At 33.5% G+C, this 14113-nt stretch overlaps 1 pseudogene; it reads left to right on the top strand.

Annotated features, from left to right (window-relative positions):
• Positions 1-9423: 9423 nt before the first annotated feature.
• Positions 9424-12477, top strand: LOC117038719 (fatty acid-binding protein 5-like; annotated as a pseudogene).
• Positions 12478-14113: the final 1636 nt, after the last annotated feature.

The raw sequence follows: 14113 nt of genomic DNA, 5'->3' as shown, positions 1-14113 counted from the left end.
ACTGGTGATTACTACTTTCTATTTTATACATTTTACACACAGGCTCATAACATTTGAAAATTAAATGCAAGTTGCAAATACAAAAGCACGCCATCTAAACTTTTTAAAAAAACAACCATGCATTAACTATCAAATTTAAATTTGCTTTGAACAAAAATATTAAACATTTACTGTAGACTGTGAAAGAATCCATTTCTAATGGTGACTTTCTATCATTCCACAGGGAAGCCTATTAAGACACAGCTGACTGATTGTCATTTTCAGTTGATTTCATTAGTATTTAAGTTATAGTGTAAAGTACATCTCTTTGGAGCTCTGAAAGTTAGTGGTTTACATACATTTAGTATAAAGATATTGCTGTGTATAATACAAAAGTGATTTAATAGCTAAGTGAAGTATTTTATTTTGCCTACCTAAATCTACTATTCAAACATAAATATTAACTTTTAACAAAATAGCACTTAATGCATTATTGCCACTCATTAAAACAAAATATATGATGCTGTCAGCTGACCATCTTCGTGCCAGGATAATACACTATTATGGCCTTCTTTTTGTCTGAAGCATTTGACCATTTTTGATTAAGAGTGTAATTTTTATGAATAATATACACTTAAACAGTAAGCCAGTTAAATGATGGTGACCCACTGATTAAAGAATGTTATCAAAGAGAAATAGATATCCCACCTAACTGTTTGATATCCAGAAAATTTTTTTAACCTCTGAGCTTTAAAAATTTTGGCCTCAAATATGGTTCCATTTTTTGTGATGTGTGTTTTTCTATTCTAAGAGATATTAAAAGTGAAAAAAACGAGTTGTAGAATCAACTGCTGAACACCGGATACTATTCTGTGTGATGAGGGTTCCAGACCCACGAAGACTTTGTTCTTGATATCAAGGAGGGGAGCCAGGTAAAGCATGAGCATTTCCATAGATCTCAATACAAGTCTGCTAATGCCCCAGGCCAAACAAGCAACAAAATCAATAAGTGTTATGGGTTGGAGAGTGGGAAGAAAATGTTGTACCTTGCTCTTAGAAGAAAAATCAAAAGCATCAAAGGCTGATATCAGATATTTTAAAATATTCTGCCATCTCACTCTGTTGCATAGTTTCCTTGCATGTAAGCACTCACATTTACAGAATTCCTGTTGTAAGGATTAAATAAGAAAATTTTTGAATATGGTTTGAAAAATATAAAGTTTTATCTTCTAAGACCAAATTCAAAGAAAAGCATCAGCATGCTTCCTTTTCTGAGTAATTGGTATTTTTACACTATTACTTACTCTGGTAGAGTTTTTTGTGTACAATCTTCAAACTAAATTTAATATTTTTAAAGCCACCAGTAATGCTCAAGCAAGAGAAATATAACTGTAAAAATTGCTTCTGCTTTAAATCGGTCATCCTGACTATGTTTTCAACATAGAATACGGACCAGACCAGAAACCCAAAGGTAGTGCATAAAAAATAGTTCCTCAAATCAGATACACTTAGCACCAAAAGCTGGTTTCTACATGCTTGCTCCTATATAAATAAAGTGATTGATTTGGCCCCATTTTATAATCTCTCCCAAATTATTTCAGAATAACACCTACATCTAAAGTCACTCTGGCTATGCTCCCACTTGGGAAATGTTGGAATGTAACTAAGGAAGCACCTGCCGCAAAGACACAAAAACGCGTTTCTGTAACTCTGAAAGAGCCAATGGAAAAGGTAAAGTGCTACCTTAATGTTATCCGTTAAATCCTAACCAGTAAACACCTACAGCTGTGGAACTATTCATTTAATTTGAACTGCCATTGCTCTGAAGCAGGGGTGTCAAAACTGCGGCCCACGGGCCAACTGCGGTCTGCAATCCATTGTTAATTGGCTTGCAGCAAATTTCAAAATTATATTTAGTTTACTTAAATAACCCAGGTGAGGCAATACGTACTTCACCTCGAGTGAGTGGCCCGGCTATTTGTGTGTTTTACTGCATATGGCCCTTGGTGAAAAGCGTTGAAAAAAGTTTGGACACCCCTGCTCTGAAGTGTAGACAAATGTGCTTACCTGAGAGCAATTTTCTATCATTTTTGCATATGAGTGATTGACTCCTAACTAGTTAAATTGTGCTTTAAAGGGAAGCTTATTGATACCAGGGAGAATATTGATGAATGTTTATTGACATCCCACTTTATAATTAGTCCAAATATGCTCCCAGACATCAATTGCCAAGTATCTTTATTTCTACCTTATTAATGTAGGAGAAGAAACAAAGAAAGTTTAACTGAGACTTCGATGTAATTGGGATTTAAACTGGGAAAGAAAATGTTACTTGGCATAACTATGAAATAAATTAGTGTCTAAATACCACAAATGAAAAATCAGTCATATAGTTTTAAGATCTTCTGTTTTCCTGTGAAAACGAATCCATTTTTTTCCTGTTGTTTCTTGTGTTTTTGGTGTCAAATCAACTGAAAAATCGGAGGTTATGAAGATTTACTCTTACGTTTTTTTCAAGAGTTTTATAATTTTAGCTCTGATATTTAGTTCATTGATCCATTTTAAGTTAATGTTTATGTCTGGTGTGAGTAGGGGTTAGAGTGAACAGGAAGAAGAAAAAAACAGAAGGAAAGAATGACAAAGGGTGATGAACTTTCTGGGTATGGTGGGTATGTTCATTAATTTGATTGTTGTGTTGTTTTCACAGGTGTATACATATGTGAAAACTAACAACATTTTATACTTTAAATATGTGCAGCTTAGTTTATGTTCACAAATGTCAATGAAACTGTTAAACAGAAAAAGTCATGGAAAAAGAAATACAAACCTGTAATTTTAAGCCACAATGCTCTAAGACATCAAGTTGAATACAAAAATATTTTTTAAATTATTTCTCAGCTTATATGTACAGTGTGAGATCAAAGGGCACTATAACCACTAATAGAAGTATTCACTGTAATGTACCCTTTGAAGTTCTGTTCTAACCATGTTTCTGTGCTTAGCTTTTTAGCCTAGGTGAAGCATGTGTGCGCATCTCTTTATTTATTCAGACATAAGTGTAACCAACATTTATTGAGTGCATTCTATGTCATTAATAGAGCCAGCACCTGAAAGTGCCAGGCATATAGGAGGTGTTTAAAATCATTATTAATTTAATGAGTTAATTAATTAATTAATTAATAATAGGCATTGTTTTGGCATTCTAGATCACAGGTTAGAAAAATAGTAATGTTTACTGGCATCTTTGAACAAAGATCAAAAATTCTTTGACAGAACAGGTGGTAATGTAGAAATTGTCTTATATTTGCTTGTTTTAACGTGCACATAGAGTGTACTGAATCTTTCACATTAGGTGTTTGAATCTTTTACTACCATTTGAATCCATGACATGATTTTGTAGCATTTTAAGAAAACATCTACTATTGAGTAATATAAAACATAAATTCCTTCTTCTTACTGAGCATGAGTCTGTTCTGAGAACTAGAAAATGGGCCTCTTTGAAGCAATACATTTTCCTTTTAAATATTTGTAATACCTCTGAGTGTCTTTGTTTATCATCATAAAAAGAAGTTTCAAAAATGAATTGTAATATTTGAGAAAGAGAAAGATATGGATTAGAAATAAAGAGACTATGACATAAACATCTGTGTATACCTTTTAAAAAGGTAGGGTCCATAAATCACATTATTAAATATTTAAAATGTGTTCTGTTTTTTCATCTTATATGGTTAGGCCAATCTTCATGTAACATCTGCTAAACTAATATATCAAATAAATCTCAAAAATGAAATTTAACGATTAATTCAATAATTATTGTTTAAACTGATTTGTTATGGTGTGAAGCCAAACCATGATTTCTACCACATTATCCTAATTATTGTAGCTTTACAGAAAATATTGAAATCTATAGAGTAACTCCTCCAATTTTATTCTTCATTTGTCAAGATTGTTTTATCTATTCTAAATCCTTTGCATTTTCTTGTACATTTTGGAATCAGCCTGTAAAAAGGCCTTCTGGGATTTGTGTTGCATTTGTGTAAACCCTATAAATCATTTTAACAGAACAACAGAAAAAGTTCAAACAAAATTGAAAATAAAGGAAATAAAATTGGAATGTTTTAGAAAAATTGAACATTAACTAAAAATACATTTAACTTTGAATATATTTAAATTTTTATTGAGATATAATTTAAATAGAGTGAAATGGACAGAGCTAGTGTGCAGTTAAACGAATTGTGACAAATGCATACATCTATCCATCTAACCACACCCCATTAAGATACAGAATATTTCCATCATTCCTGAAAGTTTCCTTCTACCCTTTCCCAGGCTATTCTACTACACCCTCCAAATCAGAGACAACCATTCTACTGATTTCCATGAGGATATTTTGACTGTGTAAATATTTCATATAAATAGAATCACTCAATGTTTTTGTCTGTGTCTTAGTCTGCTTATGCTACCATAACAAAATACCATAGACTGGGTGTCTTAAACAAGATAAACTTATTTTCTCATAGTTCTGGAAGCTGGACTTCTAAGATCAGAGTGCCAGCATTTTCGAGTTGTGATAAGGCTCCCTTTCTAGTTTACAGATGGCCTCTTTCTCACTGTGTGGCTTTCCCTTGGTGTATAGGGAGGAGGGGTATGTTTATTCTTTTGTTGTTTTGCTGTTTTTCTAGACAGGTCTTTTTTATTTTATTTCATTTTTAAGTGTACTATTCAACAATTTTCAACAATTGTACAGAGTTGCACAACTATCGCCTCAATTAAATTTTAGAACAGTCCATTACCCCAGAAAGATTCCTGATGTTTTATTCTTATAATACCATTGTAAAGAACACACTCCCATGTTTTCATCCAACTATTATTACCTCCCAAAGGGCCCATCAGCCGATACCATCACGTTGGAGGTTAGGGCCTCAACATATTAATCTGAGGTGGGTAGACACATGCCGTCCATAATATTTTGTTTCATTTTTTTTCTTTTCCTTCCTCCCCTCCCTTCCTTCCTCGCCTTCCTCCACCTTCTCCCCTTTCTTCTCCCCTTTCTTCTTCTTCTTCTTCTCCTTCCCCTTCTCCTTCTCCTTCTTCTTCTTCTCCTTCTCCTTCTCCTTCTTCTTCTTTCCTTCTTCTCTCTCTTCTTCTTCTTCTTTTTCTCCTCCTCCTCCTCCTCCTTCTCTTTCTCCTCTTCGTCCTCCTCATTCTTCTCCTCCTTCTCCTCCTGCTTCTTCTCTCCATCTCGCACTCTCCCTCCCTCCCTCTCTAACATATATTTCACATCAATCCATGTTATTGTGTATCTGTTGTTTGTTAATTTTTGTTGCTGACTAGTATTTCTCTGTATAAAGATTTGATGTGTTGGTCTTTTCTCCTACTAATTAACTTCCCCCCGCCCCCCCAGTTTTGGGTTATATAATGAACAAAGCTCCTATGAACAATCTTGTATATGTCCTTTCACTTGGAAAAATATTTTTATTTCTTTTGAGAAAATATCTAAGAAAATAATTGCTGGATTTAGTTTTAAGAGACAATTCTCCACGGGATGCTCACATTTCTGCATATATTGTTAGTAGAGGCAGAGACAGCTTTTGGTCTCTACTATCTTTTCCATGATGTTTGTATATTAATAGCAGTGGAAGATAGAGATAGTATCACCCTCCTCAGTAGAGAGGGCAGATTTTTGTGTGTGTGGGGAGCCATTCTGCATAACCTGGGGGATAAGTGGAAAGCAAGTGGAACACTTGCAAACATAAAACTCATGCAGCTTGCTGTGCCATGAGTAATAAATTCCTTTGTCTCTGAACTAGGAATCTCATCTCCTGCCATCATCCATTAAATCATGGCAGGCTAACTTGTTTGCTAGCAAATAAAGTAAACTCTCTGACTCAACTTTTCTTTTCGTTATTTTTATGTCATATCTTTCCTTGTCAACAAGGAAGCTCTACATGATTATTATTATTTTTTAAATAGTTAGACATTTATCATTTATATCTCTCACACAGTGATAACCCTTCTCCCCCATCTACTACCCCTCTGACATCTGATACAGCCATTACATTTTCACTGTCCCTATTCCTAATGCTGTACTCGATATTGTAACTTGATATTGTAACTCGTCTTGTAACTTGATATTCAGGTCCTCTGGGAAAGCCCATAATGAAGCAGAGTATGTGCAAGAATTTTATTTGGGTGTGATGCCTGTGAAAGCTAAAAGGGACAGAAGCAGTTTTAGGCAGGAAAAAATGCCTTCAAACTGTGATGCAGAGCTAACACCTGTTGAAGAAGAGGAAGGAGGAAACATAATGAGGCAGGGAGAGCCCCAGACTCCAATGCAGATATGACATTCTCAGCCGAACAACTGAGGGCTTCAGAACGAAGACTGCCCATCACAAGACTCCCATTTTGCAGATCAATGGCCAGGTGATGCACAGGCTTGGAAGCAGCACCCAAAAGCCTGACTTCAGCTTGAACACTATGGTGGAGCGTGAATATGACGCAGCTGGATTCTGTCAGCTAATTGCACTACTCTCACACGAAACACAAGCTCTTTTATGATGGGAGATCTGAAGGGTGCCACTCCATGGCTGCCTCAAAGGCTTAAGTATACGTTTAACTGTAAAGAAACTGCTAACAAGTGTTCCCCTGCAGTTGTTATATTTTACATTCCCTTCAGTAATGCACGAGAGATTTGGTTGTCACATAACAATTAGAGTTGTTAATCTTTTAAAATTGTATACATTCCAAATGAATGTATAGTAGTATCTCATTGTAGTTTTAATTTGCCTTTCCTTGATGATTTAGTTTGTGCATTTTCATATGCTTATTTTGTTAACTGACTCAAGTCTTCTGCCCGTCTTTTTTTAAATGGATTGTCTTTTCAGTATTGAACTGTAATAGTTTTTATATATTTTTTATACAAGCTCTTTATCAAATATTTAGCATTTTTTTCTATGGCATGGCTATCTACTTTCTTAATAGGACATTTGACAAAGCAGAAGTTTTATGAATACCAAATTATTAATTATTTTCTTTTATAGATATGATTTCTGCATTCTAGGGGAAAACTATGCTTATCTACAAAGCATACAAATTTTTACCTATTTTATTTTTTCTAGCAGTTATATAATTTAAGCTTGTAGGGTTATTTAATGCTTCCTCATGAATTAATTTTAGTGTATGTAGTGTGAGGTAGGGAATACATTATTCCCTTTGCGTATGGATGGCTTCAATTTGCTAGTATTTCATCTGTATCCATCTGTAATTTGCTTTTCTTCTTATGCCTCTGTCAGGTTTTTGCACCAGAGTTTTATTTTAGCTTCCTAAAATGAGTTACGGTTGTTTCCGGCTTCTCCATTTCCTGATAGAATTTGTGTAACTTTGGGTCTATGTTGTATGTGTGTGTGTGTGTGTGTGTGTGTGTGTGTGTGTGTGTGTGTGTATAGGATAAAATTAACCAGTGAAACCATCTTGGGCTACATTTTACTTGATGGGAAAGGTTTGATAACAATTCAATTTCTTAGTAGGCATATGATTATTAAGATTTTCTGTATTTTATTTTACTTTATTAGTTTCAGGTGCACAAAACAATGTAATAGCTAGACATTTATCATTTATATCCCTCACACAGTGACAACCCCTCTCCCCCATCCACTACCCCTCTGACATCGCACACAGCCATTACATTTCTACTGTCTCTATTCCTAATGCTGTACTCTGCTTCTTGTAAATATATATATATATATAAAATTGTAGTTGGCATTCATTATTGTTCAGCTTCAGCTTCAGGTGTACAGTGCAGTGATCAGGCATCTACATCTTCCCTGAGGTGGTCTCCCTAACGAGACAAATGTCCATCAGATACACTACAAAATCTTTACATTTATTACATTCCCCAAGCTGACTTTCGTAACCCCGTGGCAATTTTCTGGTTACCGACTGTGCTTTCTAATCCCTTCACCTTCCCCCTTATCTCCAACCCCCCTCCCATCTAGCAACGCTCAGGTTTTCCTCTATGTCTCTGAGACTGTTTCTGATTAGTTCATTCATTTATTCTTTTCTTTAGATTCCACATATAAGTGAGATCATATGGTATTTGTCTTTCTCTGTCTGACTTATTTCACTTAGCATAATGTTCTCTAGGTCCATCCATGTTGTTGCAAATGATAAGATTTCTTTCTTCTTTATGGCTGCGTAATACTCCATTGTTTAAATGTACCACAGTTTCTTAATCCAGTCGTCTACTGATGGGCATTTCGATTGTTTCCATGTCTTGGCTATTGTGTATAGTGCCCCAATAAACATAGGGGTGCATAACTTTTTTTGAATTAGAGTTTTGGATTTCTCTGGATAGATACCTAGGAGTGGAATTGCTGGATCATAAGGTAGTTACATTTTTAGATTTTTGAGATACCTCTATACTGTTTTCCATAGTGGCTGCACCAATCTGCAATCCCACCAACAGTACACAAGGGTTCCCTTTTCTCCACATCCTCACCAGTACTTGTTGTTTGTTATTTATTGATGATAGCCATTTTGACCAGGTTGAGGTGATATCTCATTGTGGTTTTTATTTGCATTTCTTTAATGGTTAGTGCGGTTGAGCATTTTTTCATATGTCTGTTCGCCTTCTGTATGTCCTTTTTAGAAAAATGTCTCTTCTTGTCCTCTGCCCATTTTTTAATTGGGTTGTTTGTCTTTTTGGAGTTGAGTTGAGTGAGTTTTTTATAAATTTTGGATAGATTTTCTATATTTTATATTATCAGTTTTGGTAAATTGTGTTTCCTAAATAATTTGTTCATTTTACCTTAGCTGTAGAATTTATTGACATAAAATTCTTTGTGATAATTTACTTATTATATTTTTAATGTCTCTAGGATCTCTTATACTATTCTTTCATTTAGATATTATTTTTTTTTCTCTCTCCATTTTTTTCCTCATCCATCTTGCTAACAATTCCATTAATTTCTTCAAAAACAAACTTTGGCATTGTTAATAATCTCTCTCTATTTTCTATTTTACTTTATCCTGCTCTTATCTGGATCATATCCTTCTTCAACACATTTAAATTTTATTTTACTTATTTTTTACTAGTTTCTTAATATGGAAGTTTACAGAATTTATTTTGAACCATCCTTTTTTTTTTTTCTTTCTGATATATCATAGTACCATAAGTGTTCCTATTTCTGAACATTCCTTTGGCTACATATCACAAATTCTATTTTTATTTGTTATTATTATTTAGTTCAAAATATTTTCTAATTTTCCTGTTTTGTTTTGTTTTTTAATTTGAGTCATATGAGATTTATAAGTAGATGGCTCAATTTATAAATATTTGGGCATTTATGAGCTATTCTTTTGATATTGATTCCTAATTGAGTTCTGCTCTAGCCAGAGAATATTCTCTGAGTTATTTTAATGCTTTGAGATTTATTGAAAATTATCATGGCACAATATAGGTATGGTGCACCATGGTAAGTGTGCCAAATGAAAATACTGTGGATTCCATGAGTCATTGGGTGAGGCATTCTATATGTGAATTAGGTTAAATTTATTGATAGTTTTGTCAAGTGAATCTTGAAATCTTAAAATTTAATTGTGTTTGTCTATTTTTCTATTTCTTCTGTCACTCCTGTCAGTTAATGCTCAGTTATATGATGTGTACACACTTAAGTATGTTATGTCTTCTTGAAGGATTAACTCATTTGTCATTATGGAATATTTATGTTTTTCTCTGGTTATATGTCTTGTCTTGAAGTGTATTTTATCTGATGTTAATAGAAACAATCTAATTTTTTCATATTAGTGTTTGCATATTAGTGTTTTACATAAAACCAGTCTTTTTCTTCATATTTCAACAGCATAAAGTAGGTCTTGTTTTCTTAAAATCCAAGATGAAAATCTCCTTTTCATTGAAATATATGCTATTTACATTTACTGTAAATATGGATATGGTTGAATGTAAGTCTACTATCTTACTTGTTTCCTCCTTGCCCCATTTAATATTTGTTTTCCTTTTTCTCTTTTCCTATCATCTTTTGGAATAATTAAGCATCATTAGTATTTAATTATGTCCCTTTTAGTTCTTATAGTAGTTGTTCTAGGTATTATGACATTCCTCCTTTAAGTCATTACAGCTAATAGTAAATTAATACTGCTTCCCATGTAACATACAAATCTTACAATAGAATCTTTCTATTTATTCCCTCCCACATTAGTTTTTAAAACAATTATTTTTTTTAAATAAAGATACAAGAAAAAACTTTAAAATATATTTACCCATTTCTTAAAAATTTCTGATGTTCTTCATTCCTTTGTATGACTCAGTTTCTATCTAGCGTTATTTTCTTTAAAATGAAGAACCTTCATTAACATTTATTGTCATACAAATCTCCTGCTGCTCATCTGCAAATATTTTAATTCCAATGAAATTTTTGGAAGATACTTTTGCAGGATTTTTGCATAATATTTTGAAGGATATTTTGCATGACATTTATGAAGGATATAGAATTCTAAGTTGACTATATTTTGATTTCCTCATTCATCATTTAAGAAATCTGGACCCATTGTCTCTTGGCTTGCATTGTTTCAGATAACTAGTCAAAAGAATCCATTATAATTTTCCCATATACAATGTATTTGAAAACTTTTGCTTTTTAGCAATTGATTATCATATCCTGGGTGTTCTTTTTCTTTTTCTTTTTCCTTCCTGATTGTTTGTTGAACTTGTTAGATAATTTTTCAAACAAGTTAGAAAAATATTTTGCTATTATTCTTTAAAATGTTTTGTTCTGCCCAAATCTTTCTCTTCTTTCCTCCAGTTACTCCAATTACTTATATGTTAGACTTCTTGATGTTGTCTTCAAGTTTTCTGTGTTTCCCCCATCTTCTTTCCCTATGTGTGCTTCAGTCTTAACAATTTACTTGACTCTTTTTCAGCTCACTTACCTACTTTTTGGAATGTCAAAACTCCTATTAAGCCTATTTAGTATTATTTATATTTCAGAAATTGAATATTTCTGTTCCAAAATCTCCTTTTTTGATATAATTTTCATTTTTCTTTGGAAAAACACAGTCATTTTTTTGCACCCAACTTTTGCTTTAAGTCCTGGAATGAAAGTTCTTGCTATGGGCCTCATTTTCTTAATTCTACATATTTTAATTTACTATAACATGGACATTGTGCACACTACATTGTGGAGTATGTGAATTTTAATTTCCCATCGAAAGTGTTTCATTTTTTACTGGAAAGCAGTAAATTTACTAGTATATTTGTTTTATCTTGTGGAGTATTGTTTTTAGACTTTCGAGGGGGTGGTTTAGAAGAAGTATTTTCTCTACAAGCTAACTGTGGCTCTTCTAGATACTCTACTGAATACCTAGAATATTCAGCAACATCTCGCCACTCTGATTGGTTGGAACTGTAATGTCTTCTAGTACTACATGAAGTCTGGAATCTTCTTTCACTCCACAGTAGTTAGTTGTTCTCTGCCAATGCCTATAGAGTCTAACCCCAAATCCAAAGGGTCCCAAAGCATATTTGTTGGAGTTCTTCTCTAGACGGTATCCTCCTTTTAAGTATCCTATTTTGAAAATACTAGTTATCACAACAACTCTGATCTTTGATCTCTGTTCCTTCTGTGAAGCAAGGTTGTTGTTCTCTATTTTGATGCTGCTTCTCTACGCTGAAGTGTACAAAGTTGCTCAGGCAGAAAGTTGATGGGAAGTGGAGCTTACTTCATGATGTTTCCTTCCCTCAAGAAACACAGTCAGGTAATGCTTCTTGCTAATGTCTGAAAATATTAGATACCTTATACATTAAAAAAAAATAAAATAAAACCTATCTACAATGGAGCAATGTCTTATACCAGTTACTCAATTATGCCTGCAACAGGAATTTCACATCAAAATTTTTAAATTACTAATCTCCAGTGTTTCAGCATTATCTGTTTTTATTAGAGAAAAAGAAATCAGATTTAAAAAGTTATTTTTTGTTTACTCTTTGCTATATTAAAGCACTATATCTTGTCAATACAAAAGTAATTAGAAATGCGAATGAAGCCCGCCAATTACCCGATACAGCACTTTGCTCCTCCTGCCCCTTCAGCAGCTGGTTGGAACATGGCGCTTAGCCGGGATCAAAGGCTTTGATGAGTCCATGAAGGAAGTAGTAGTAGGAATGGCTTTGCGAAAAATGGGTGCCATGGCCAAACCACATTGTGTCATCACTTCCGATGGCAAAAACCTCACCATAAAAACTGAGAGCATGTTGAAAACAACGCAGTTTCATGTAACCTGGGAGAGAAGTTTGAAGAAACTCCAGCTGATGGCAAAAAAACGCAGACTGTTTGCAACATTATAATTGGTGCATTGGTTCAACATCAGGAATGGGATGGCAAGGAAAGCACAATCACAAGAAAATTAGAAGATGGGAAATTAGTGGTAGAATGCGTCATGAACAATGTCACCTGTATTTGGGTCTGTGAAAAAGTAGAGTAAAAATTCCATCATCCTTCTGGACAGAAATTAGCTATGAAGAGAAACAGGCTCGGTTCAATGAGCAAATCTCTACATGATTTTTGTTTGTTTGTTTTTATTACAGTATTCAGTTATCTTCATCACAAGCATTTTATATGCAACTATTTCCAAGTGTTGGTTTAATTAGGATCATCTCTTTGGTAAGTAAATAAATGTGTTTATCTTTTAAAAATGCTAATGAGTATGTTAAGCCTTGAAATTATTTTCTCTAGGTTTTTAATTCCATAACTTAAAACTACACATCTATTGGTTTCATCTTCGACTTCCTTAAAATTCTTTTAATTTCAAATATCCAGAGAGGCAGAATTGGCATCATGAGTAATAATCAATCTCATGATACATGATAGTCTAACATTCACATGATATAATGTTGTAATAGCATAAGGAGTGAAAAATTATGAAATCATAAAATATGATATAAACAGGCAAACATACTAAAGTCAATACTTTCAATGACTGAAAGTTGAGTAAGTTAATAACTGTCACAAATTTCCATGTACCTAGTTGACTCTGTGACACATTTAAATGCATAAAAACTTTGCTAAATTAACTGGCTTCTTGGTGAATAAATCCACCCAACCAGGTTTCATCATGGGTAGGGAAAATAGTCTGCTACTACCATTACTGTTAATTTTTACAGTTTCATAGCTTTGGGGTCACTGAAAATTCTAATCTAATGAGGGAAGGCTATGTCTCTTGTGACACATTTTTTTTCTTCCCTGAAAAGTTAGAGTTTTTGACAATTTTAGAAAGTTCTAAGGGCCAATCCTAAAAGGACTGATGGCCTTGAACCTTGGCAGCTCTCTGGCAGCAAAGTACACGGATTTTATACAATGCGTTATATTTCTCGGCCAAAATAACTATGTAATTATTTTGTAATTATAAAGCAATCATTTACTGGCAACTAGAAGTTTTTTATTTTTTATGGTAATTCCAAGTATAACTACCATATAATTTGTAAGAAAGAAATAGCTGTGCAATTACTCTGTATTAACAACAGTAATTAACAAATATGTCCAGGCTTATTTGTGTTTTATGAAATAGAGATTCCCACACCTGCAAACTGCAAATTACATAGCAGCCATGTCCGCTTTCTTCATATAGTCTATCACAAAACAAAAGGCAGTGGGGTTAGTTTTTGTTTCATCATATCATTGTGTTAGGTTATCAATTGAATGTAGTATTTTGTCACAGCTGTGTCTCTGTGGTCGCAAATAAATTGCTCCATCAGAGAAAAGTAGAAATGATTTCATAGCTGTGAGAAAAAGGCTAGTACAGTAGAAAGAGTAAGAGTTTTGAAATCAGAAATGTGTTTGAACTCTACCTTGCCTACTTTCTCAAAGAGTAATTTTGATAAATTACTTTACCTAATTTTCTTCATTGGTACAAGATTTATAAATTCATAAATTTCAGGAATGTTATCAGACTAGATAAGAAATATGCACATATTATCTATCATTATTCATGCAGTCAATAATTTATTTCCCAAATATCTATGTGCCAGGCACTTTCTTAGGCATCGGGAAAACAATATTGAAAAAAAAAACGCACACAATTCCTGCTCCCATGGAGCTTAAAGTCCAGTAGAACACTGTAA

This window comes from Rhinolophus ferrumequinum, chromosome 19, assembly GCF_004115265.2.
Source record: "Rhinolophus ferrumequinum isolate MPI-CBG mRhiFer1 chromosome 19, mRhiFer1_v1.p, whole genome shotgun sequence".
Lineage (NCBI taxonomy): Eukaryota > Metazoa > Chordata > Mammalia > Chiroptera > Rhinolophidae > Rhinolophus > Rhinolophus ferrumequinum.
This window is presented reverse-complemented; position numbering and strand designations above follow the sequence as displayed.